The sequence below is a fragment of the Enhydra lutris genome, unplaced genomic scaffold (assembly GCF_002288905.1).
Source record: "Enhydra lutris kenyoni isolate GAN:26980312 unplaced genomic scaffold, ASM228890v2 scaffoldscaffold16, whole genome shotgun sequence".
Classification (NCBI taxonomy): Eukaryota; Metazoa; Chordata; class Mammalia; order Carnivora; family Mustelidae; genus Enhydra; species Enhydra lutris.
The window spans coordinates 34630634-34647298 of NW_019154100.1; the positions used below are offsets into that span (position 1 = coordinate 34630634).

At 44.8% G+C, this 16665-nt stretch overlaps 1 protein-coding gene across 1 annotated transcript in view; it reads left to right on the forward strand.

The window, feature by feature from the left end:
* LOC111147327 (endonuclease/exonuclease/phosphatase family domain containing 1) overlaps nt 1–16665 on the forward strand; it is a 109996-nt gene that overhangs the window by 53997 nt on the left and 39334 nt on the right. The gene's annotated exons all lie outside the window — the stretch shown is intronic.

Consider the following 16665-nt stretch of genomic DNA (forward strand, 5'->3'; position numbering starts at 1 on the left):
GCTCCCTCTTCCCTTCTGGAAAACCTCTGGGCCTCCCTGTAGACTGCAGACTTATGTCCAGTCTGACTAAATTCTTTTGCATTGTGCACAGATGCATCGCTACTTCTTTTGCTGCCCAAACCGTAGGGAAGGTGGGAGTCCTCAGTTCTGGTTGTAGTGTACCCAGATGACTTTGAGCCAACAAGGAGATCTTTCAAAATACTTTTTTTTTTTTTTTTTACTCTCTCTGAAGTAAGTAGGCTTCAATCATACTTCTTCTGGCTGGTGGGGCCCTAGACAAAATTGTTTTGGCAAAATATTGATAGTAGTTGTTTTCAAGAATTTGGGGGAATTTAAAAGCCTTGTACGTACTGTTCTGGTGTCTCCAGAGAAATATATCCAATTAAGAAAGGAGAGGGAGGAGACAAATGGTTTGAGAACTTCCACTGAGGTACAGAGGTCTGATTGTTCATTGATTACCCTGCACAGGGCTGCTGAGCTTTGCCACCCCCCACACCCCACTACATCCCCACTCCAAGCTTTCCAGTGTGACTCCTAGGTGCTGCAGAATATTCCCTGGGACTGCTCCCCTCCCTTGCCATCACTCACTAGCTCTGATGAAAGAATAATTAAAACCTTCAGTTTCTCTGGTGGAGAAATACATGTAAATTTAAACAGCTTAATTACGCCTTTTCCACCTATTGGATTAGGGAGTTTTTACATAAATTATACAGGCCAGGGAAGTGGGTCATACAACAGGTAGCAGAAGTCTAAGTCTGCAGAGCAGTTTTGCAAAAATTATTTAAAATCTTAAAAATACTCATAGTCCTTGACGTCCTGGAAATTTATTGTTGGAAACAAAGTTATACAGAAAGTAGTATGTTCAGAATTATTCACCAAAGTGATCATTAGAACACTGAAACATTGGAAACACCTGCTGGGGTGGAAAAATGTTTGCTCTACCCTTCTAGGTTCTTTGGCTGATCTGACAATTAAATTGACGTAAGATAGATTAATAGGAGAAAAATAAATTTTTAATTTCATACCTCTGAGAACCTCATAAAAATACAAGACCCAAAGGCAAGTCAGGCAGTTGAGGCTTATGTGCCATCTTGAGTTAAGGGATGGGCAAGGGGCCTGGGGCTTCAAAGGGGAGGAGGGTGATTCATAAAGCAGTAGATGCAAGATGTGAGCAGATGTTCGATAATGAGCTGTTTGCTCTGCCATATAGATGGGTCATTCACATAGAAAGTTATCCCTGGTAATAGCTCTCTTTCTGGGCCAGGCTCCATATCTAAATTGTTTATGGTAGTTAAGGGAGAGGTAAAAGTTTTTCTTGAATCTGCTGAGTCTTGATTGCCTTTAGCTAAAACAATCCACACGCCAAAATGGTACATGGTGGGGCAACCTATTCTGCTCCCTGTCGCAGATTAGATGTCCAACAAAGATTGTTAAATATAGCTTATATCTGTATTTATATCTCTTTAGCTCTATTAAAATTATATCAAATAATACTTAATGACATCGAATCATGCCAATTAATAATGACAATAATTTATAACATAATGATAACTTAAAAATAATAGAACAGCATGTACAATATAATTTCAATTTTCCAAAATGCATATATTCATCTTTTTTAAGTCTAAAAGCGTAGAGATGAAGTTATTAATGATAATTCCTGAGTGGCAGAATTATGGTCAATGTTTTTTTTTTCCATGTCTCTTTTTGTATTTTCTAAATTTTCTCATATAAATATGTGCTTTGCAAATGACTTCTTTAAAAGAAAAAATGAAAGATTGCTGTGAAATATGCCCTCATAATTGCTGCTTTAAACAACTCCCTGACCAGAGAATCTTACTGGCTCATTTGCAATATAAGGAGGAATGAATGTTTACTCTTTAAGCTGATTAATGAGGCCATTGCTTCTGACAAAACCCAGGGGTGGATTTTGTCTGGCCTAAAAGGAAGAGAAGCCTAGCTAAGAGGTGAAAGGTCAACCTTGAAGCCAGATGAAAAATTTTGGCTGGAACATTAAGTTGGAATCACAGACCCTGCATTGTGTTAGATAACTTTGTAATTTCTAGTATGTTCTTGAAAGTGGAAGTTTTTTTTCTCTTACATATTCAGTTCATCACTCTTACTCTTTCCCAGTAACTAAGTTCTTAAGAAGGTGCCAGTGTATAGCTGAAACCAGTAGCAATAAGCCTCCTTGGGCAGCCATGGCACTAGGGTCACTGAGACGTGGGCAGCGGACTGAAAGGGTCACAAGACAAGCCAGTCTTATTTGGTTTTGAAGGGCGCCTGGAGAAATCATACTGAGTACTATGTGAAAATAACACTCATTTCTTGGCTGAAAATATGTGATCAAACATAAAGTGGAGCTTTAGAAATATTCATTTCATGGTGGCTTGATGGAAACATTAAAAGGTGGAGGAGTTGAGCTGGAGGGGAAGAATGGCCATTTAGTCCAGGTTAAGGGAGGCTTTGGTTAATGAAAGCTTCCGGGACAGCCTTGAGAAAGGCCTGGAGGACAAACATTCATGCTGGTGGACCTTCAGTAGAGCTCCAGGGTGGGCTCCCACACTGGAGTCTAGGAGTCTGCAGGGATTTGTTCAGTTGAGAATGAGAGGAATTACTTTGAAGCCAGCCTTTGTGTGAAATACGAGACAAATCACTGGGCTCCGGCTTACTTTGAAATGCATTTTAAAAAAAGAAGAAAAGAAAAAAAAGATGGGTAGATGGGTGGTTGGGACAGATGTGTGATAAAGCAAATAGTGTGAAATGCTAATGATGATAGAAAGTGGGTGGTAGGTATGTAAGTGTTTACTGTAGAGTTCTCTGAATTTTCCCAAAGGTTTGAAAATTTTTGTAATGAAAATATCGGGAGCAAAAAGAGCAACTAGTTGGCAAAACCTAAACTTGCGGACATTTACAGAAAAACTAGGTAACAAGGAATCCCCCATGAATCCCAAAATACAAAAAGGGTGGGGACAAAAAAAAAAAAAGCCAAAACTCATAATTATTGCTATGATAGCTGGCCAGCCACATAGTACTCAGTACTTATTTCAAAAAGCAAAGGTGTGTGTGTGTGTGTGTGTGTGTGTGTGTGTGTGTGTGTGTTGCTTACTTCCATTCTCACAGGATTTGATGCACATAAGGAAATAGATATAATGCAAAAGATTAAAATGTTGGAGGGAAGCTTTGTGAATGGAAAGGGAAGACAGGAAGAGACAGGATCACCCCTCAAAGTACGTCTCATGTAGTTGTGAAGGAACTGCTAGGGAAGACCATAGGAAAGTAGAAATGTAATGGGGAGAAAGGTCAAGCTATACCCCTTTCCAGGTAAGGTCATGCAGGATGGGGATACTGTCCCCACAGTACATACAAAAACTTATTTGATCTGGTTATTTTTTTTACCTCCCCCAACGAAAGTCAAGGAGCAACCAAAGAGGATATAGGAAAAGCCACCTGGAGGAATGCCTGGGTGGCTCAGTTGGTTGGACGACTGCCTTCAGCTCAGGTCATGATCCCGGAGTCCCAGGATTGAGTCCCGCATCGGGCTCCCAGCTCCATGGGGAGTCTGCTTCTCCCTTTGACCTTCTCCTCGCTCATGCTCTCTCTCACTGTCTCTCTCTCAAATAAATAAATAAAATCTTAAAAAAAAAAAAAGCCACCTGGAGAGGAGTGTGGTGAAAAATATTTCTTCCTCAAGGAAAAATTATCTTCAGATGATATCTGCAGCATTTTCTGACTTGTGTTGGGCAGGTAGCCCTTCTTGGGTGAAAGTATGTTGAAAAAAATTACAGAAAAAGGTATGAGTTCCAAGAAGTCCCCAGTTTACTTGGATTAGAGAAGGAACGGTACCAGTGTAAGAGCCCCCTCGGTTTAGGGACATCTGGGCCTGCATTTCGTCATAACCGCTTGGAGTAAGAATGACCAACAAGAACCTCATCCAAGTTCTGAGGCTGTGTCATTAACCAGTTGGATGCGACAGCAGGTGGGAATTTGAAGTGAAACCAAGAGGTGCCAGTCAGGGCCCTGAGCCCTGGGTTTGAATGATGGCTTTGCTCTTGCCATGTGGCATAGCCCCACTGTAGTCCTCTCTGAAGCAGAGCTAAGGAGGCCAGACTCTCTGTGATGGGCAGACAAAATGGGGATGCTTGCGGGGCATCTGGCCCTTTGCATTGCAGATGGCAGGCTGAGAAGAAGATTTTTCATTCTCCTTTAATCCTCTGTCCTCATAATGAACCTCTAGCTATAGCTCAATTCTTAAAGAAATAGTAAAAGTAGTTGAGCATTTTTCTCTGTTCAATGGGAAAGTTTCATCCTTCAATGTAAAATAACTCGATACTTAATTTCTTTTCAACATTTCATGCAGTTTTATCTTTGAGGGGGTTCTCGTCTTTACCGTTTTGTTCAGAGACTTGCATTCTGTATGAATGGCACAGCTCTGAATGAGTGTAAGAACCAATGCTGTGGTGGAGGCTTTACTTATTTATCTGCATATCTTTTTGTTTTCAGTTTAGAGGAGGAAGGAGAGCAAAACTATGGGGTCTACTCATCCAGAAGAGTTACAGCCTTCTTTGTACCTCTTTGAGGGAGGGTGGTGTAGATTGATCTAGAATTAAGGAGCTAACTATTAAAGAATTTAATTGAATTATTCAATAATAATAATGGGGACACTGCAAATTCTAACATCAGTGTTAAAAGGCTTGGCATTAAGAACTTAGCGACTCTATGTGTATAGCAACATTTCGAGGTTGTTGGTCAGTCATTTAGAACTCATTTAAGTGGCTAAAATACCAGCTTGATTTTTAGGAGTGAAAACTTTGTATTCTTATCAGTTCTAAGGAAGATGAGAATTGTGTACCAGGCCATCTCTATATCAGTTCAGATAAATATTAATAGCCATCATTAATTGAGTACCTACTATATACTAGAAGGGATTATTCTACAGTAAGTGCCATTTCACCCAATCCTTATGATGACCCCTTTAAATAGAATCATTATCCTGATTCTATAGATGGGAAAATCCAGTCTCTGACCCGATGTCATCTCGTGGGATAAGTGTTCCTGACTTCCTCATAGCACCCTTACTACTCCTTTACCCTACTTAGTTTCTACAAATTCATCACCACTGGGCACATTACCTAGTTGTATGATTTATTATATATTCAATTTGTAATTAATAGAAGATTGGTTTGTCGCAGATCCCTGCTCACGGTGGTATGCTGGAGCTGGTGGGAAGTGGCGTGTCTCTTCCCATCTCTGTGTTTAGTCACGTCAAGCTGGTGGCTTGAAATGGGCCATCATAGGAGTATTTCCACCAGGGAAATCAGCAAATGCTGCAGCTCTCCTGTCCCTGCTTCCCTAAGGCCAGTGGTTAAACAGAAGCCAGCAGACCACTACTCCCCACCCCTCGGCAGAATGAAAGCTTCACGAGAGTCAAGATTTTGTTTTGTCCATTGCTCTATCTCTAGTGCCATATGCCTGCCACACAGTGGGTGCTCAGGGAACATTTGTTGCTTGAGTAAAAAGTGGCAAGGGCTTTCAATCATCCAGACCTGGGTGCCATTCCCTGCCCTTGTGTGGATTTTTCACAAGACACTTGATTTCTCTGAAGCTAAAAAGTAGGAGTTGAAATCCTTGCCTCTTCAGCAGAGAGTAAGCTATCCCACAGCCAGGAGGAAGAAAAAATGATATTGTGGCATGCAAATCATCCATTCAGTCCCCAAATGCTCTTTCGCTTTGGAATCTGTGGTTTGTTAGAACTATGTCCACGAGGAGAAACTTCGAGGTGTAAGTAAAATAATGTCATAAAGGCTTAGTGCAGTACCTGACATCTGGAAGTCTCTCTGTTAATAGGATCCTCTTTCTCCTCTTCATTGGTTCTGTCTACATTTCCATCTGTTCCTGTGTCTTTTCTTCCAAACTCCCTATGAATAAAATTGCCCAGTTGACTAGAGCTTTATCTCCTGCAGTTAAAGCAGGCTGTTAACTTTCTAATGGGCTTTCCATTGGGGCCCCAGACCTTAGATTAGGTTAAATGTCTCCGCCTTTTAGGAAAGTGGCATGAAGTAGGCAGTTTGCTGCTGAGGAAAAAAGTGCAGGTGTGGAAAAGTGATTCCTGGTCTCCATTTCCATCTCCAACCTCACTTCCACTGTTAGCTTGTCCAGTCTTGGATCTGATCACCTTCTGCTGTTTTCAGTTAAAGTCAGGCTTCCTCACTGCAGGCCATGCCCCTGGTTTGTGCTTGAAGAGATTTCCAGAAGGTCCCATCCTGATTCTACCCTGTGGACACCCTACCAGGTGTTCAGCAGCCTTGAGACCTGAAGCCCTGGGAGCTCTGAAGGGCCAGATCGAATGCGGGGAAACGGTTTCTCTTTTGGATACTTTTCCCCACATGGAGGACGAAAAGCCCTGAAGTTTGAGGGAGCCAGTCTTTCCATTTACTGAGCAGGCCAATTGCTAAAAACGAGAGACCGGACATTATCCTGCCCTTCAGAGACCCCATCTCTGGAAGGTTTGGCTCAGATACCCATGATGACACAGAAAAATAACAAAACCTCACAGGCCAGCAAGAACTGAGAGGAACGACAAATGGCGGAAACTTGGAGGTGTCAGCTGGTGACGGTGATGAGACGGACAGCACCAGGCTGGGGGAGCCTACCCAGGGTATTGCTCGTGACACAAAGGGCCACCAGGAGAAGACCCCACCTCACCACCACCCCCTTCAGCCTTTGCCTGAAAAACAGTGAGAAAGTAATTTACACGTTTTTCATCATTTGTTCCTGACTCACACACTTAAAGCAAATTCCAGCTGGTTAGTCTTTCCTTTCTATCCTCCGCTACTAGCCTCAGATGTGGGCCCTTCCTCACAGTGCCGTCTCTTTGGGATTTTTCTCCATTGCCAAGTAGAGAAAAAAGAAACATCAGACTATAACCAGATGGGAGATAGGGGGAAACTGGCATGATTTCAGTGCACTCTAGTAAATCTACTCCCCAAAAGCAAAGTGCTACAAGTGGGGTGTCCTGGCAGATGCACGTGTTGGGAGACACGATGCTTTCTATCTTGAACTGACTGAGAGTCTCCAAGGAGGAGGCGAACCGAGTTGGCCAGGAGCTGTGCCCTCAGCCAGTCCCCTTCCATAGCAGGTCTGGAAAGGAGATCCATCCTTTATGCAGGTGAGCAGAAAACAGCCATCGTCAGTCTGCTCATAATGTCTGTTGAAAATCAACCATTGGTCAGGACAAACCTTTCCTTACTTAAGGATGAATAAGACAAAAAAAGACTTTATGGAAAATTCCTGCAGAACAAAGTAAAGGCAGAAGCTTCTGGAGACCCAGAAAGTCATCTATAGCAGGTTACAAAAGAGAATCTGGGGGAAATGTGTGGCATCCTCCACATACTACGGCAAGACATGGCCGCTCTGGAACAGGGACAGAAAAACATAAGGAAAGAATGGGCTAGTAGGAAAAGGCAACAGAAATAAAATTTTAAAAAGAGATGCAGTGAATTAGGGAAGGTTTTGAGGAAATAAAATTCCACAACAGAACTAAAACCCAAATTAGTAGGAGTATAAAGAGTATTAATGCGTGGTAGGCTGAAAAATGGCCCTGAAAAGATATCCATAGCCTAATCCCTAGAACTTGTAAATATTATGACCTTATAAAGCAAAAAAGATGTCACAGATATGATTAAGCTAAGGATCTGGAAAGATGGGGAGACTATCCTGAATTGTCCTAAGTGCAATCCCTGGTGTCCTTATGAGACAAGCAGGGGAAGGTTTGCCGGAAGAGAAGGCGCTATGATCCAAGAGACGGAGACCCATTGCCGGATACTGGCAGCCACTGGTAGCTAGAAGAGACAACTCATTCCACCCTAAAGCCTCCAGAGGGAGTGTGGTAGACCCGATACCCTGATTTCTGCTCAGTAATACTGATTGGAGATTTCTGGTCTCCAGAACAGTGAGAGAATATATATGTGTTGGGCTAAGTCACCAACTTTTTGATAATTTGTAAGAGCAGCCCCAGAAAACTAACACAAATGCTATGGGAAATCAGTGATGTGAATGGAGGGGAAGAAAAAACCAACCTTGAGAAATGGTTCTGGAAAATACAAGAAAGAAAGAGAAAAATAAGAGACAAGGTTATCAATGTGGAAGACAGAACTGACAGCCTCTATTCAGATTGGTGTTGGTGATTACTGGGACCAGTGATCCGGATTTAGCTACCTCCCTGAGCAGCAGAGAGATTGGGTCTGGGTATAAGGTACTTGCTCACCACGTTCTGAACAGCTGTTGGAGAAAAGAGGCCCAGATCTGGGTATAGCCCGGGAAACAGAGAGAATAACAAGGACAAAAGGGGGAGAAATTCATGGGAATCCAAGCAGAGAAAAGAATAACAAAAATCAGGTTGGCTTTAGGCTTGTTCTCTGCAACAGAGAGTCTATATCTATGGAAGATGTTGGAAGACTAGAACACCTGGGAATGTTGTGTTGTCTTGTCTTTAATTCAGATATGTTCCCAGGCCCTGTATCACTCCTCCCTAGGTGGGGTCTGGAAATCTGACACATTAAAAGTTCTTCTGATTGTCAAGTAAGTTGGCAAACCAACTCTGAAGTTTTGGGGGATATGTTGTAACCCAACAACTTCACATCACACTCGGCTGAGTTGTCTTTCGTTTATGAAGCCAATCAGAAAGACATTCTTGGGCATGCAAGGGCTTGGGAAAACATAGGAACATACTCCTTACTTTAAAGCTTACTTTGGGGCGCATGGATGGCTCAGTGGGTTAAAGCCTCTGCCTTCAGCTCAGGTCATGATCCCAGGGTCCTGGGATTGATCCCCGCACATCAGGGAGCCTGCTTCCTCCCCTCTCTCTCTCTCTGCCTGCCTCTCTGCCTACTTGTGATTTCTGTCTGTCAAATAAATAAATAAACTCTCTAAAGCTTACTTTAAAGATACGTTATAGAAGTTTAAGAGATAAGACAAAATATTGCTCAAGATGAAGTAACACAGGGGCGCCTGGGTGGCTCAGTTGGTTAAGTGTCTGACTCTTGGTTTCAGTTGGGGTCATGAGATCGAGCCCCATGTTGGGCTCAGTGCTCACTGGGGAGTCTGCTGGAGATTCTCTCCCTCTGTCCCTCCCTCCTTTCACTCTATAAAAAAAAAAAAAGAAGAAGAAGAAGAGGTAGCACAAGCCCTGGAATCAGTAGAACTAGCAATTTTTTATTTTAAGTTTGGTAAAGAAGCAAATAAGAGTGTCAGATATTGTTCTTAAGGGGCGCCTGGGTGGCTCAGTGGGTTAAGCCTCTGCCTTCGGCTCAGGTCATGATCCCAGGGTCCTGGGATCGAGTCCCGCATCGGGTTCTCCGCTCCGCGGGGAGCCTGCTTCCTCCTCCTCTCTCTCTGCCTGCCTCTCTGCCTACTTGTGACCTCTGTCTGTCAGATAAATAAATAAAATCTTTAAAAAAAAAAAAGAAAAGAAATTGTTCTTAAGAGCAGCCACAGGATGCAGCAGTAGCAGTGGGACTATACTCTGGATCTGTTAATGGGTGTTAATGGAAACCAAAAAGCAAACGGGAGATAGAGAGGTTTGTTGTGCTGCTTATCTGGAAATAGGTTGGTAGCACAAAAAGTTGTTGCTTTCTTTATTCTGATTTTTAGAGAAGTGTTAATAGCTTAAAAAAAAAAAAAAGCCCTCAATAATATTCATACCAGTATCCACCATTGACAGTGGTTTACCCTGAGCTAAGCAATGTGATAAGTACTTCCCCTGTGTCATCTATGTTCAAGGTCATAGGGGTGAATGCCAGATCCCTTCCCTGCCTCCTACCTGCTATTCTTAAAGTTCTTAAGATCCTGCAATGAGTAGGTGATACAGCTTGAACCCAGGCAGACTGACTGCAGAGCCCTTCCCTAATCCCCCTACAGTAATATGAAAGCTTAAAGGTACACACTGGGAGATTGAAAAAAAAGTTCTAGAACTACTCAAACCCTGGGAAATAGGGAAAATCATCATAAAATAGACCAAAAAAGAAATACAATCCAAAGAACTATCGACTCCAATAAGAGACCAAAATAGCAGCTTCAGACTTGGTGGTAGACGGCTACATAATGAAATTGGAAACAAGGATGAATATTTACATAGAGAATGAATTTTTATTCATGGCCTTATATATAATAAAGAGATCTGAATCATGAATACCTGACTGAAGAAGGTAAATAGAGAAACTGAAGAAAACAATGGAAACTTGGTGAAAGGAATTAGTGAAGGTAAATGTTGACCTGCTTAATTAGGAAAAAAAAAATGGTAGACTTAATAAGTTCAGGACCTATTTTTTTCAGAGGACCAACAAAATAGACTCATCTCTTATAGATCTACTTTTTTAGATGAGGAAAAAGTATCTATACACATTAAAGAACGAGGAAGGGGACATCACCACAGAAGCAGAGGTTTTTTAAGTTAAAGTGACCACTGGTACCATTCTGTGCTCAAACTTTGAAAGTCTGAATGGATTGGGCAATTTTCTAAGAAATTTCTAAGAAATGGAAATTACTGTAATTGATTCAAGCAGTCGAAAACCTGAATAGAACAAAAACTATGAGATTGTCATCAGAGAAGTTTCCTGCCCACTGTTTCGCAGCTAGTTTTCTCTAACCTGCCAAGAACAGCCACCCAAGCTAAATTCCATGCTGATTGTTCTGATGGTGTTGTTGTGGTTCAGCCCTTGGCTTTGGGAAGGAAGGATGAGATGGTGAGTGTGTGTTTGGCAGCAATGGGACGAGATGCTGAAAAGGGCGTGTTCCCTGGGGGCCTGCCTTCTCTCTGAGGTGTGCACGCTCACTAATATCCGGAGGCTGATAGCCGCTGTGTTCTCCCAGCCCTGAGTCAATGGTGGAAGAAAATCTAGCCTTAGGGAAAACAAGTCTGCATTTAACATCCGTGGTGGCATGTCTAAAATTTGATGATCAAAAGAGAACTCTTCCTTCCTTTGTTCAGGAGAAGTTAATGGGGAACCTTCCTTCAGAGAGAAAGGAGAAGCAGTCCAACGACTGGGTTGACCTAGTTTCTGAATTCGACTTTCGTGAAGTCTTAAGTGGCTCCCATGTCCTGCATGTGGATATATGGATAGAGAATCATCATTGCCTGTGGCTGCTGGCTGTGATTCCATCTTCTCTCTAAATTCTGCTCTTGGGCCCCCTGTCCCTTCCTGGGAGTCTGCCCGGAGTGTCCCCTCTCTAGAGATTCACATCTGTTCTGCTGAGGATACAGGTGGTAACCACGGCCCCGCACTTGCCTGGTTTCCAGTCCGGGAGACAGTTTGGGCTGGCATGCTGGGTGCAGAGCTCGGATCTCACTTACTCCATTCTTGTCCCCCACTCCCACTCCACCCCAAGCCCTTCACACCAGAGCCACTTTATACCTTTATCGGGCATCTTCTGCCCCTTGGGGTCTCGATGGCACCACTGCCCTAACTCATCATTAGCTACTCCTTGCCTCAAGATACAGTTCAAACTCCTTAATATGGCTTAACCAACCCTCTAAGCAGGCCTGGCCCCAGTTGTTTCTGCAGAATAATTCTTTGGCACCTATCCCACCCTCCAGACATCCCTGTGGTCCCTGGTGGGCATTCAGTCTCTAGGCGGGGTGGGGGGATATGTTCACTCTACCTCCTGGTTCCTTTGCTCATGCTTTTCCTCCCACTCGATCTCTCTGCCTTGCAAGCCCATGGGCATCAGCCTAGAACAGTCACCTCCCAGGGAGCCTGCCAGCTTTGCACTGCCCTTCCAAAGAGCCCATTGGCACCCTGTGTTTGCCCCTTGAGGGTGCATCTGTGGCTGATGTAGGTACCTGGTTCCTCCATCAGACTGAGAAGTTTGAAGGCAGAGGCTGTGTTTGCCCATCACTGCACCCCCAGTGCCCCACAGTGCCTAGCGCATAATGCATAACCTTAAATATTTTATCCATGCAGTGAGTGGATCACTCCTCCATGTTATATGAACATTCGTAACGCATTACCAAATGCTGCTATGTCTCACGCACTATACTGTGTCCCTCATAAATGCAGGGGAAGCTCGGTGCCAGAGTCCTCCAAGAGAGGGAGCTGGAGGGAATCCTTGACTCTGGTGCCGCCCATGAGTTTCTGCATAGTCGCAAGTTTGGCCTTTAAGTGATTTTGTGGCACCCATAGAGCCATCTGCCTCTTATCTTATCTGACTCTTTGCTGCCTTTTCAGGGGCCATTAAGGTTCAGTCTGTAGCTCCAAGCCACCCCAGACTGCAGTGGGGCGGGGGGAGCCCTCCAGCTTCTGTCTCTTCAACGTTGTTGCTTTGCTTCCCTGCTTTCAGTGTCTGGTCCGTTCTCTGGTCCTTTCCCCATCGCTACCTCTACTTCCTCGATAGACCTCGCTGGACCAGGCTCTGTGCCGCGGGATAAGGCCTCGGCCCTCAACCAGCTCATCTCCTTGTGGCTTAGTTAAGCAAAGGTTAATAGCATGCATTCGTGGTCTACCCAAGTGTTGTCCACTTTGACTTCAGAACTTGTCCTTAAAGTCGTTTTTCTTTTTTTTTTTTTTTTTAGATTTTATTTATTTGACAGACAGAGAACACAAGTAGGCAGAGAGACAGGCAGAGAGAGAGAGAGAGGAGGAAGCAGGCTCCCTGCTGAGCAGAGAGCCCGACGCGGGGCTCGATCCCAGGACCCTGGGATCATGTCCTGAGCCGAAGACAGAGGCTTAACCCACTGAGCCACCCAGGCGCCCCTTAAAGTTGTTTTTCTAAGTAAAGCACTGCTCTTGGCTGCTTTTGTGTTACCATTTGCCTCCGTTCTCAGCTGGGTGCTGAAAAAGAAATTGCTTGTCACTGAGACCTCTGATGGGAGCTCTGCTGTTTTCAGAGGATGGTGACCAAGCCCCAGGCCACCATAAAGATATGCCCTCTTTAGTCCAGCCACCAGCCTACAGAACCCAGGAAAGGGGGGCACACTTCCTCGGGCACGTGCCCAAACAGGATCCTAGCCTCTGGGAGGGCAGGGATAGTGTGGGTTCATCTCGGTCACCCTGATGCCTGGCAGTTTCTGAAATATAGGAGGTATTCAATACACATTCATGGACTTAGCAAAAGCACAGAAGGAGGACGAGAAGGAGGGAGAGGACGAGGGAGGGAGTGAGGGAAAGATGAGCAAAGCTGACACAGAGATGAGGGGAGAAATGAGAGGTGTTAACTGGAGGATTCGGAAAAGGGCTTCATAGGAGTGACATTTTGTCCCAGGGACTCTCAGTATCAGATTAGAGGAATCTGATACCACACATACTGAAAGAAATACTCCAAACTTGGAGCATTTCCAATAAGGGAGAACTAACATTAGGGTAGTTATGTAACAGGAAACATCTCATATACTCTTAAAGACTACAGCTCTGAGGAGGGGAAAAAACCCACAGCTCCCTGAAGAAATCCAACGTTATAGCAGCTGGGGCAGTAATTTCTTATTACCATGTGTTGTTTCCATTTTGAAAGATTCAAGTGTCTTTTCCTCTTCCCATCTTTTCTCCCCCTGCCCCTAAAGCAATCTCATCTCACACTGATGCTTTTGAGTAGTGTGGGAATGCCTCTCTTTTTCTCTGACCCCCTCCATGGGTTAATACTCTTTGGCTTTGGTTGTAGAGCAGGTGTTAAATCAGTTTAATCTGACGTGCCCACTCGAGTAGGTTGGTTGGGTCTCACTGGAGTGTTGAGGATTCTGAAGCTGCGTCTAAAGTACACGGGAGCAAAGTTCATGGGAAGAGGTGGAGAGGGTTGGAGAGTGGCCCTAGGCATGCCACGTATTTGCCACATGCCCATTCAAGAGGAAAGTCAGAGCAGGAAGCAGCATCCTTCAGGCGCTGACTTAAATGAGAGTCAACTGATGTTGTCTTTATGTCATTTTCCCTTAGAGCCTGAAACTGTTGGTTTTCAGCTCACGTTCTACAATGGCTTGTGTGTAATATCTTTGCAAGCAGGGAGAGAAGGAGAGCTGACTATCTCAACAGTGTTTAAACCTTTCCTCTCATCGGTCGATGTCTGATATCCAATCCTGAATCGGACTTCAAGACCATGGACTGGGGCAGAAATGAGACACTGCTGAAAAATTTCCCCTGGTAGAATTATTATCCAGTGGTTATTTCAGAAGCAATTTAAGCTTCTGAAACTTGAGCTCCAGCTAGAAACCCCTCACTGAGCATGTAAGTTGCCATCCAAATCGATGGCCTGGAATTTAGATTCGTGGGGAATCAGAATGTGCCGAGGAGTAGCCAGGAGCGCTGACCGGCCACTGGATACATCCCATTCATAGCGGGCGTGCGTATACATGCCCGCAGTGCGTGTCACCGAGGGAAAACACACAGTCATCTCGTTGGAGGCATTCTTTCACAGAGAGAGAAACTGAGGCCCGGCCAGTGAGCCAAGCTGGACTGCATCAGCTATAATATTGACTGGGCCCTGCTAGTCGGTTAGTAAGTGTTCCTTGAATCCTTTCCATGCCTCAGTTACAGAGCCTGCAAACAGAATGGTGAGAAGACCCTTGAGCTCCCAACTGTAAGGAGCTTCCTTGCTGTTTGGGAAGGGACAGACCACAGCACCCCAAGAAATCAATGCTTTAATGGACTAGGAAGTGGGCCAGAGAAAATGAAATGTGACGATCAGAGACGCTGCTTGACCTCAGTGTCCAGAGAAGGCTGCTTGGAGGACATGGAGTTCACATTTGGCCTGGAATGACACAGTGTCAGAGTCAGGGTTGCAAAGATGTTGGGCAGGACCCAAGCCGATGAACAACAAAACCAGTGTCCGAGAGACGGAGAGTTAGCGTGGCTGGAGAAGAGGGAATGCCCCGAGTCCTGTCTTTTTGCTCTGAGAGTTGCCGAACTGTTAGTCGTGCTGGTAGTGTCTTGTAAACTTTAAAACCATTATCGTACTTCCCCGAGTTGCTCTTGTGTAAGCCATTGCATTTGGCTGGATGGGCTTGCCTAGTTGCATGGAGAGAGTACGAAGAATTCTGTAAATTAAGGTGAAACTTATCGTGAGCAATAACCCCTTTGGAGGGAGGCTCGTCAGGTGGGGAGTGGGGACATTTCTGCTCCAGAGAATCCAGGCAGGTTGGTCGGAGGTAGAGAACACAGTGGCCAGTGACCACAAATAGATTGGCTCTGAGGAGAGGGAGTGTCACGCACCACCCACAGCTGACCTGCTCCCTAAACGATCTCAGCGAGCGCTCGTGCTTCCTCCCATGTGCTCTGAGTCTGGCCTTCTGGCCACAAACACATCAAGGGCAGCGTGTCGTGATGGGGAGGATGCCTCCTTGTAAAGCCTGCATCCACTAACGAATTCTCGTCTCAGTTGCTGGCTACGGTCCGGGCTCGGGTCCCTAAACCGGAAACTGGTGGGTTCATACGCTCCACACCTCTCCTCTCCCTCAGTGCCTTTGCCTGGGCTGCCCCTCTGTGGGTCGCCTTTCTCCCCAGTCAAGGCTAGCCCAGACCCTCCCCCAGGAAGCCTTCCTTGTCCTCTGCCAGGACCGGGCTTCTCTTTGCATCTTGGCCCGTCGACGTGGCACCCTGCCTCGTGTTCTGACTGTGGTCTGACTATGGCCTCCGAGAGGCTGTGAGCTCCTGAACAGGGAGCGTGTCCTGGTCATTGAGCACCCTTGCCCACCTGCACACAGTAGGGCTTGGTTACTGTCTGGTCAGCAGCTGAGCAGGCCGTCTTCGTAAGCAGAGATTTTAGCTGTTGGCTTGTTGGCATCAAAAGGACATGAAGGAAAGATTAATACTGAACATGGGCAACTGTTTACTTCTTTATATTCCTCTGAATGTGTTCAGATCCATTGCATGAAGCAACTGTCATTATATTTAGAATTTTTTTTTTTTAAGATTTTATTTATTTGTTTGAGACAGAGCACAAGCAGGGGGAGTAGCAGGCAGAGGGAGAAGCAGGCTCCCTGCTCAGCAGGGACCCTGATGTGGGACTTGATCCCAGAACCCTGGGATCATGATCTAAACCAAAGGCAGACGTTTAACCAACTGAGCCACCCAGGCGCCCTATTTTTGGAATTTTTTTAGGTGAAATGTACATAACATAAAATCTGCTATTTTAACCATTTATGAGCATGAGAATATGCGAGTACATTCACAGCACCATCCATCTTCAGAACTTTTTGGTCATCCCAAACTGAAGCCCTGTACCCACTAAACAACAGGTCCCCCATCTTCCTTACCCCCGCCCCAGGCAACCGCCCTTCTGCTTCCTGTCTCTTTGGATGTGACCGTGCTAGCTATCTGATAAAAGTGGAATGAGACAGCATTTTTCCTTTTGTGTCTGGCTTGTTTTACTTAGCATCATGTCTTCGTGCTTCCTCTATGTTGTAGCACGGGCCAGAATTTCCTTCTTTTTCAGGCTGAATACAATTCCATTATAGGTCTCTGCCATATCTTTTTTATCCCCAGCATTGTCCATTAATGGGCATTTTAGTTGTGTCCCCCTTTTGGCTGCTGTGAGCATGGATGTGCAAATGTCTGCTGCAGGTCCTACCTTCAACCCCTCTGGGTGTAGGCCCAGACGTGAAATTTCTGGATCCTATGATGCCATCAATTGTACAATTTAGAAACATTTTTGATCATTCTGAAGCGGTCATTTCAATTCAAAGCA